Here is an 8980-nt window from a genome sequence, read left to right on the forward strand (position 1 = left end):
CCTGGAAGAACTGGAAAAATTCCTAAACACCCACACACTTCCAAAACCCAAACAGGAAGAAATAGAAAGCTTGAACAGACCCATAACCAGCAAAGAAATTGAATCGGTTATCAAAAATCTCCCAACAAATAAAAGTCCAGGACGAGTTGGCTTCCCTGGGGAATTCTACCAGACATATAAAGCGGAAATAATACCTATCCTTCTCAAGCTATTCCAAAACATAAAAAGGGAAGGAAAACTTCAAGACTCATTCTATGAAGCCAGCATTACTTTGATTCCTAAACCAGACAGAGACCCAGCAAAAAGGAGAACTACAGGCCAATATCCCTGATGAATATGGATGCAAAAATTCTCAATAAGATACTAGCAAATCGAATTAAACAGCGTATAAAAAAGAATTATTCACCGTGATCAAGTGGGATTCATTCCTGGCTGCAGGGCTGGTTCGACATTCGCAAATCAATCAATGTGATACATCACATTAATAAAAGAAAAGATAAGAACCATATGATCCTGTCAATCGATACAGAAAAAGCATTTGACAAAATTCAGCATCCTTTCTTAATAAAAACTCTCAAGAAAGTTGGGATAGAAGGAACATACTTAAACATCATAAAAGCCATTTATGAAAAGCCCACAGCTAATATCATCCTCAATGGGGAAAAACTGAGAGCTTTCTCCCTGAGATCAGGAACACAACAGGGATGTCCATTCTCACGCTGTTGTCTAACATAGTGTTGGAAGTGCTAGCGTCAGCAATCAGACAACAAAAGGAAATCAAAGACATCAAAATTGGCAAAATGAGGTCAAGCTTTCACTTTTTGCAGATGACATGATATTATACATGGAAAATCTGATAGAGTCCACCAAAAGTCTGCTAGAACTGATAATGAATTCAGCAAAATTGCAGGATACAAAATCAATGTACATAAATCAGTTGCATTCTTATACACTAATAATGAAGCAACAGAAAGACAAAGAAAGAAACTGATCCCATTCACAATTGCACAAAGAATCATAAAATACCTAGGAATAAACCTGACCAAAGATGTAAAATATCTGTATGCTGAAAACTATAGAAAACCTATGAAGGAAATTGAAAAAGATATAAAGAAATGGAAAAACATTCCGTGCTCATGGGTTGGAAGAATAAATATTGTTAAAATGTGAATACTACCCAAAGCTATCTACACATTCAATGCAATCCCCATCAAAATTGCACCAGCATTCTTCTCAAAGCTAGAACAAGACATCCTAAATTTGTATGGAACCACAAAAGGTCCCGAATAGCCAAAGTAATTTTGAAGAAGAAGACCAAAGCAGGAGGCATCACAATCCCAGACTTTAGCTTCTACTACAAAGCTGTAATCATCAAGACAACATGGTATTGGCACAAAAACAGACACATAGACCAATGGAATAGAATAGAGACCCCAGAATTAGACCCACAAGAGTATGGCCAACTAATCTTTGACAAAGCAGGAAAGAACATCCAATGGAAAAAAGACGGTCTCTTAATATATGGTGCTGGGAGAGCTGGACAGCAACATGCAGAAGGTTGAAACTAGACCACTTTCTTACACCATTCACAAAACTAAATTCAAAATGGATAAAGGACCTGAATGTGAGACCAGAAACCATCAAAACCCTAGAGGAGAAAGCAGGAAAAGACCTCTCTGACCTCAGCCACAGTAATTTCTTACTTGACACATACCCAAAGGCAAGGAAATTAAAAGCAAAAATGAACTATTGGAACCTCATGAAGATAAAAAGCTTCTGCACAGGAAAGCAAACAATCAATAAAAGTAAAGGCAACCGACGGCATGGAAAAGATATTTGCAAATGACATATCAGACAAAGGGCTAGTATCCAAAATCTATAAAGAGCTCACCAAACTCCACACCCAGAAAACAAATAATCCAGTGAAGAAATGGACAGAAGACATGAATAGACACTTCTCTAAAGAAGACATCCAGATGTCCAACAGGCACTTGGAAAGATGCTCAACGTCACTCCTCATCAAGGAAATACAAATCAAAACCACACTCAGATGTCATCTCACGCCAGTCAAAGTGGCTAAAATGAACACATCAGGAGACTGTAGATGCTGGAGAGGATGTGGAGAAATGGGAACCCTCTTGCACTGTTGGTGGGAATGCAAACTTGTTCAGTCCCTCTGGATACCAGTGTGGAGGTTCCTCAAAAAATTAAAAATAGATCTATCCTATGACCCAGCAATAGCACTGCTAGGAATTTGTCCAAGGGATACAGGAGTGCTGATGCATAGGGGCACTTGTACCCCAATGTTTATAGCAGCACTTTCAACAATAGCCAAATTATGGAAAGAGCCTAAATATCCATCAACTGATGAATGGATAAAAAAGTTGTGGTTTATACACACAATGGAATACTACATGGCAATGAGAAAGAATGAAATCTGGCCTTTTGTAGCAACGTGGATGGGACTAGAGAGTGTTATGCTAAGTGAAATAAGTCATACAGAGAAAGACAGATACCATATGTTTTCACTCTTATGTAGATCCTGAGAATCTTAACAGAAGACCATGGGGGAGCAGAAGAAAAAAAAAATAGTTAGAGAGGGAAAGAGCCAAAGCATGAGAAACTCTTAAAAACTGAGAACAAACTGCGGGTACATGGGGGTGGGAAGGTTGGGAGGGTGGGTGATGGGTATTGCTGAGGGCAACTTTTGGGATGAGCACTGGGTGTTGTATGGAAACCAATTTGACAATAAATTTGATATTAAAAAAAAGAAAATCCCTGTAGGATACTTTTTTTTAGGTAGTGACAAATTCTAAAAGTTGCTTAGAAAGTTAAAAGAACTAAAATAGCTCAATTTTGGAAATGAAGAACAAAGTGGAGGACTCACAGTATCCAATTTCAAGACTTACTGTAAAGCTATAATGAGTTTTGATGAAGGAACAGACACAAAGATCAATGGAGTTTAAGAGTCCAGAAATAGATTTACATACGTATCTATGGACAACTGATCTTCGACAAAGTACAAAGATAATTCAGTGGGGAAAGACAGTCTGTTCAACAAAAGTTGCCGTAACAGTTAAACATTCAAGTACAAAATAAACATTGACCTATACTTTGCACTACACAAAGTACAGTACACTGTACAAAAATTAACTCAAAATGTATTGTGGACCTATAAAACTTAAAGTGAGAAAACACGTAGAAGAAAACTTACAAAATCTCTGTGACTGCATGTTAGGTAAAATTTCTTAGATTATGATCCCAAAAGTCCAATACATAAAAGGGAAAAATTGATAATAAAATTTTATCAATTTAAAACCATCTACTTTATAAAGATACTTTAAAATAAAAGAAGCCAAAGCTGAGGGAAAAAAAAATTTACAAACCATATATTTGAGAAGGTATATGTTGCTGTTTCAGAATAAAGAATTCTCCAAATTCCCAAAAAGAAAAAAGAAATAAGTGTTTGTTTTAGCAGTATATACACTAAAAGTTGGAACAATACAGAGAAGAGTACCGTTGGCCTTATGCATGAATGACTCACAAATTTATGAAGTGTTCCATATTTTCACTGGTTCCAACTAGCAAAAGGTATAAGCTTCCAATTATTAGATAAATAAGTATCAGAAATGTAATGTACAACATTAGGACTAGAATTAACACTGGTGTATGGTGTATTTGAAAGTTGCTAGGAAGTAGATCCTAAAAGTTCTCATCACAAGTAAATAAACTTTTTCTTCTCCTTCTCCTCCTCCTCCTCCTCTTCCATCTTCTCTTCTTATTCTTTTTCTTCTTATCTTTTTTAATCTATATGAGATTGTAATCAAAACCACATGAGCTCACTCCTTGGTGAGTCAGAAATTGCACCAAGTAAGTTGTCACAGGAAGAAAACTTTCATGTGCAGCAAATAAGGCCATCACGAGGAATGGCTTCCAAAGCTATGACTCCCTGAAAGATGGTGAATCTGTTCCTTTTATTTTAGGATTAGGATGAGTATTTAGTTGGGAAGCCTTATCTTCATATGTAGTGGCAGGAATAACCACACCAGCACCTTAAGGCAACATGACTATACATACAATGTATGTTATGTAAATTAGGCTTAGTCTCCTCCTTGGGTGGAGATTTTAGTATTATAATGAGGTAAAAGCAGTGGTAGATCATTTCAGGGGTCACTCCAAGGTCCATCTGCACAAGCTCGAGTTGGGAGTTTTAGCTCAAAGTTTCTGAGTGGTCTGGGGAAGCAAGAGATCTTATTATTGCAGTCACCATCACCTTGGGGGTGGTTTTAGGTCTCATTTGCCTGGGTTAAGAGGAGAACCTGAAAGAAGAGCTTAGAGGAAAATGTAAGACAAAGGTTAGTGAGCACAAGGAGGTGGGCAGAAAGGCCAGGTCTTGGGGTATATCTGGTGACAAGATGATAAATATAACAAAACTTAATGTTGTCATCACTTCATAATATATGTAGGTCAATATACATACATACAGCGGAGTATTACTTGGTGATCAAAAAGAATGAAATCTTGCCATTTGCAACAATGTGGATAGAACTAGACTGTATTATGCTAGGTGAAATAGGTCAGTCGCAGAAAGACAAATATCGTATGATTTCATTCACATATGTAATTTAAGAAACAAAACAGATGAACATAGGGGAAGGGAAGCAAAACTAAGATAAAAACACAGAGGGAGACAAACCATAAGAGACTCTTAAATACAAAGAACGAATTGAGCTTTGCTGGCAGGGTGTTGGGTGGTAGAATGGGATAAATGGGAGATTGGCATTAAAGGGGGCACTTGCTGGGATGAGTACTGGGTGTTACATGTAAGTGATGTAGTGATCACTAACTTCTATTCCTGAAAACATTATTACACTATGTTAATGAACTTGGATTTAAATTTTAAAAAAGAAAAAGAAAAAGATGCATATGACAAAACTTGTGAAGGTGGCACATAGTGCCAGAAATTGAGATACTTCACCAAGAATTATCTGTAACTTGTTCAAATTCTAATGTCCTGGCCTCACTCTCAAAGATTCTGATTAATTAAGGCTCTGGTGTAGCTGAGCTCTGAATTTCTAAATATTTCTGATGCTTCCAATGAACAATAGATTTGGGGAACACTAGGATTTCTTCAATATTTCTCAAATTGTGATCTAGATAACATGACCCTTTAGATCTGCATTTCTTAAACTACAATGCATAAAATATTGCTGAAAATGCAGACTCCCTGGCTCTAGGCTCAGAGCTTAAGACTCAGTAAGATCAAGGAACACACATTTGTAACAAGAACACTCAATGGAATCTATTGTAAATGGTCCTCAGATCAAACTGAAGGATTGGATGGACTTGGTATAATGGGCCCTGAGTGTGAAACAAGATGGAGGAGGTTCTCATTAATCAGAAGACCCATGAGAACATCAGATTCTTTCCCCAGAGCTCTGCCATGAAAGCAGGCCTGTTGGATGTGTGTGAGTCTAACAGTTCCTCCACGCCATGGCAGGCCTGGTTTTCTAGATTGCACACATAGAACCTGGCTTTTCAGCAAAACTAACTGTCCCAAACTTCATAGCCTGCAGGATCCAGACATCTGTTTAATGAGTGCACATGAAATACACACATTGTGGAAATACAGTAAGATGCAAAAGAACTGTTCAATTCATGTATCAGAATCATTATGAATTATTTTTGGGACACCATAACAAAGTGAAAGGAAAATTAACTAAAAGATGCCTCCTGTTCCCTTTGTCTCCCTCACACAGTTTCTCCAGCCCCCAAAATCAAGGGTATTGTACTGAGCAATCAGAACCACAGTTAATCTAGAGTCTAGACTAAGAGAAGTCTGAGTAATCTGAAATTCTGACCCAAAAGGAGACATAATTTTGGGACACACCAATTTGAAGATGATGACCAAACAAATTAGCCAAGCCAAGAGAATCTTCAAATCAAAGACAAAGTGAAATCTTTTCAAAGTTGTCATTCCAAGAAGCCAGACCCAAGGCCAGCATCAGTCAGAATATGCTGGCATTCCAGGTCACTGAGTGATTTCCCATCTAAGCCTGGCAGACACATCATTCACATCTAAGTTAACAAGGATAAGGGATGAAGCTAAAGCCTATTTCTCAGGTGATAAAGGAAGAGACATTCATGCCAGAGGACATGATCTCCCAAACCCTGTCTAGCCCCCAATATAGATGCATGATGCAGCTGTTACTCCAATTGAGCTGCATTCTCGGGCTCTTATCCAGACCTCCATTCTTCAGTCTGAACAGGATGCAGAAATGGTTCACTCATAATAAAAATCTATTCAGGACAAGTCCTTTGTTGTGGTGGAAATAGAATGTTCTTGAAAATGTTGCCATTCTGCAAGCAAGATAGAACTAACCTCTAACTTCCCATGAACGAAAAGTGATGTAAAAATTAAGTCAAAACAAAAAAGCACAATGCAACAACCACAGCAGCAACTCTCTCAGCCCTGTGGAAATATTCTGCATTTGTGATTATCCATCTATTATTATTATTATTATTATTACATTTCTTTTTCCATTTGGTAAGATCGGTCATTTAGGAGTGGGTTTCGCTAGCTCTGCTGCCTTTTGAGCTGAGAAGCTGCATGCTATGTGGAGTCCACAGAAGGGGTGGGGCTTTATTGCATATCTCTCAGTCGAAAAGCATGCATCCATTGTGCAAGCCTGTCATCATGCTTGACAGCTCTCTCATTAACAGGAAACAGAGCAGGCTTTGTTGCCTCCAAGAGATAATGTCAATAGTTACCACACTTGTCTGCAATCCTCCCTCTCCAAGACTGTGGATAATTTGTCTTGAGTTTGACTTGGTTTTCAGATTCTTTTTTTTCATCTCCATGTTAAATATGTCAAGTTTGAGAACGACTGACAAACCAGAGTCCTACGTTTCATAGTACCAGGTGCTGGGCATTGAACAAAGGAAGTAAACTAAAAGCAAAAACAAACAAACAAAAACTAGCCAGGCCTCTGGGAAGCTAGAACACAACTCAGGGAGATAAAGGGTTTCATAGCAAATGGTGAACCGGGGTAATACTGCCATGTCTCAGGGAGGATGCTCTGATTTAGCCTGACTGTGTGCTGGTAGACTGCCCACTCACCCAGAGGGAGGGCCCTGTACTCTCATCCTCTCCAGCACTGGATGCACCTCTCCTTTCCTCTCTGCCTCCCTTGGTGGGCTTCCCAGCCAGCTCTCTGGTTACTGGAAAGGTTCATCTTCTCTCCACATTCACTAAGCCCTTCAGCTGGCATGTTGGTGAAAATTTTTATTTTATAACTTTTACCTATCTTTCTATTGTTTTCTCTGTCATTATCTTACTGAATTGCATATTTCCTTTTAGTTACTATGTATGTATTGATTACTTTGAATTTTATTTTAACTTTTTGTATGTTTGCAACTGGCAATACATTCATGAGGTTGAAATTTCAACAACTAAAGAGGGTCTTCTGTAAACTCTCACCTCTATCTCTGAACCTCAGACACCTCATTTCTTATTTACCTCTCGTAAAATATTTTATGCATGTGAAAGCAAATAAATCATAAGAGCATTCACACATACACAAATATTCTTCTCTTTCTGCTTCTACACAAATGATAGATCATTTACACATTCTTCTGTACTTTGCTCTATTTGCTCATCCTGGAAATTATTCAATATCAATACATAAAGAATTACTTCATTTCTTTTTGTGATTGTTGGCCATTCCCTTGATGGAATGTCCCATAATTTATTTAACCCATCCACAATTGAAAGACATCTAGTTTCTTTCCAATATTTTATCTCTGTTCTAGAGGAAAAATTGCTGGATCGAAGGGTACATAAATTCTTAATTTTGAAATCTATTTACAAATTGTCTTTTATAGAGGCTGTACCAGTGAGAACTTCCATCAGAAATGTGTGAGAGCATCTGTTTTCAATCCTTGTTGCCAAAGCAGGATGGTTATCACTCTGCATGTTTCTGCACTGCTCAGTGAAACCTTGGCATTCCAGCACATTCACCTGCAGGAAAGGGCAAGTCCTTCACCTACACAGCACCCACTTGTGCTTCTGTCCCCTAGCTGCTGTGCCTTTCTCTCAGACTACTAGTCTTTTGTTTTGAAGGAGCACTTAATATGCTAGGACAGTGAGCTATTTCTATGATATTGGCATCATATCTCAATTGCTCCTAAGTAATTGTTTGGCTTTTAACTTCACTGTCTTGTGTGTACAGTGCCACAATTTGATTTTATGTAACTAAAATTATTTATTATTGTTTTCTTACTCTGAGCTTTGTTTCATAGTCAGGAAAGCCTCTCATACACTCTCTTTCTGTATGTGTGTGTACACATTAGCTCTCCCATGTTACTTTCTAGCTCATCATTTCACTTTTATATTTAAATATTTGAACCATTTGGAATTTATTCTGAGATAAAGAATAGATATGCATCCAGCTTATTTCATTTTCCATATTACTACTAAATTGTCCCATTGCCATTTATTAAATAATATATTTTTTTTCCCTGATGCCTTAAGATGGCGTCGGTCCCATACTAGCTTATGTGATTAAGTGTATATCTGGTCCTTGTATTCTGCTCTGCTAATTGCCCATCTATCATTCCTTCTTTTCCACACTACATTTCATTTCATTGCAGTTTTATCATGTTATACTACCTGTCTCCCTAGCCCCTTGTTATTTTTTCATTTTCAGAACTTGCTATGTTCACGTGAACCTTGACTACTTAAAATAACTATTGATACTATTACTGAGCTCTCATCGTATTTCTAAATTAACTAAGGGAGAACGGAAATCTGTTTGATGTTGAGTTTTTCTGCCTAATGACAATGCAGCATGTTCAGCTGGTTCAAATATTCTCTTGTCTCTCAGGAGTGTTTTAACTTATTGTTCAAATAGACTATACACGTTTCATTATATGTATTCCCAGATATTTTACTTTGTATTGTGCTATTATAAAAAGAGTT

The 8980-nt window shown here is 37.6% G+C and overlaps 1 non-coding gene across 1 annotated transcript; it reads left to right on the forward strand.

Annotated features, from left to right (window-relative positions):
* Positions 1-3466: 3466 nt before the first annotated feature.
* LOC123581753 lies at positions 3467-3570 on the forward strand. Its single transcript, XR_006703988.1, has one exon. It is a non-coding gene; the product is annotated as a U6 spliceosomal RNA (small nuclear RNA).
* Positions 3571-8980: the final 5410 nt, after the last annotated feature.

Source organism: Leopardus geoffroyi, chromosome A3 (genome assembly GCF_018350155.1).
Source record: "Leopardus geoffroyi isolate Oge1 chromosome A3, O.geoffroyi_Oge1_pat1.0, whole genome shotgun sequence".
NCBI classification, from domain to species: Eukaryota; Metazoa; Chordata; class Mammalia; order Carnivora; family Felidae; genus Leopardus; species Leopardus geoffroyi.